The sequence below is a fragment of the Schistocerca nitens genome, chromosome 7 (assembly GCF_023898315.1).
Source record: "Schistocerca nitens isolate TAMUIC-IGC-003100 chromosome 7, iqSchNite1.1, whole genome shotgun sequence".
Lineage (NCBI taxonomy): Eukaryota > Metazoa > Arthropoda > Insecta > Orthoptera > Acrididae > Schistocerca > Schistocerca nitens.
In genome coordinates, this window is record NC_064620.1 from 629,079,199 (window position 1) to 629,081,195 (window position 1,997).

The window sequence follows — 1,997 nt, forward strand, 5'->3', positions numbered from 1 at the left end:
GAGAACCTGTAAGAGGTTTCCACCCAGCATATGCATAAAGTACAAAGAAGAGCAGATAGAAGAGGTCGACAGTCTTAAATTCCTGGGATTACAACTTGATAATAAATTCAGTTGGGAGGAGCACACCACAGAACTGCAGAAACGCCTTAACAAATCTGTATTGTAATTGCAATTCCAGTGTTAGCAGGCATAGGCGACATAAAAATGAAAAAGCTTGCATACTTTGCCTACTTTCATTCCATAATGACATATGGTATAATATTTTGGGGTAACTCTTCAAGTCAAACAAAAGTTTTTAGAGTCCAAAAGCGTGTAATACGTATTATTTGTGGAGTAAACTCACGGACGTCTTGTAGAAACCTCTTCAAAGAACTGGGTATACTAACTACTGCCTCTCAGTATATTTACTCCTTAATGAAATTTGTCCTAAATAATATATCTCTTTTTCCAACAAACAGCTCAGTTCATACATACAATACCAGGAACAAAAATGATCTGCACAAGGACTTAAAAGCACTTACTTTAGTTCAAAAAGAGGTCCACTACTCAGGAACACTCATCTTCAATAATTTGACAGCAAACATAAAAAATTTAGTTACAAATAAAGATCAGTTTAAAAGGAGCCTGAAAGACTTACTAGTGGCCAACTCCTTCTACTCCATTGACGAATTTTTTAATAGAAACAAATGATGTATATATTCATACTATTAGTATTGTTATTTCAGCTTAAAAAAAAAAAAGTGACATGTTCCACATCCACAAGGCTATCCTCAACACGGGTCTATGGAACAAAAAACTAATCTAATCTAAACCACTGTCATACACTAGCAAAGGAGCTAGCAGAGAACCTGAGAAAATTCAGTACCACATGCAATCTCTAAGAGGGTTGACGGCTTCTATCCACTCATTAACCAGTGTGGGATGACAATACAAAATAGCAAAAGGAAAGCTGAAGTTTTAAATTTCATGTTTAAGAAATTTTTCATATGAAAAGGTCATGGAAACCTACCATCTTCTGGGCATCACAGAAACTCCCATATAGTAACAGTCAATCCTGGCACAGAGAAGCAAGTGAAAGAAATGAAAACAAATAAGATGCCAGGTCCAGGTTGGTTGTACAAGGAGTACCCTATCACATTGACCTGTTAACATGCATTTATCATGAATCTCTCAACCACCACCAAATCCCAAGCAACTGAAAAAAAAATTGCAGGTGACTACAGAACAAAAAAAGGGTAAAAGAACAGACATGCAAAATTACAGACCAATATCTCTAAAATTGCTTTGTTGCAGAATTGTTGAACACATTCTCAGTTGAAATGTAATAAATTCCTTTGAGACTGAGAAACTTCTGTCCATAAATCAGCACAATTTTAAAAAGCATCAATAATGCAAAACCCAGCTTGGCCTTTCTGAAACAATAAGCCTTCTAACTATAGATGAAAGGCAACAGGTAGACTCGGTATTTCTAGATTTCTGAAAATCATCTGACAAGGTGCCCCACTTCAAGCTATTAATGAATTATGAGAATAGTTTCCCAGATATGTGAGTGGTTTGAAGACTTCTTAAATAAAAGGATCCAGTATGTTGTACTCAATGGTGAGGCAGGCACCAGGATAGCGTGTCAGGACCATTATTATTCTGGTAGACAGGATGAGCAGCAATCTGTGTGGTGTACAGGAAGGTGCCTTTGTTGAGTGATTGTATGAGGATACAAGACAACATAGACAAAATTTCTACTTCATTTAGCTCCAAATGTAGAAAAATATAATTTAATGTTACGAATATAATAGAGGGGAACATTCCACGTGGGAAAATATATCTAAAAACAAAGATGATGTGACTTACCAAACGAAAGCGCTGGCAGGTTGATAGACACACAAACAAACACAAACATACACACAAAATTCAAGCTTTCGCAACCGACGGTTGCTTCATCAGGAAAGAGGGAAGGAGAGGGAAAGACGAAAGGATGTGGGTTTTAAGGGAGAGGGTAA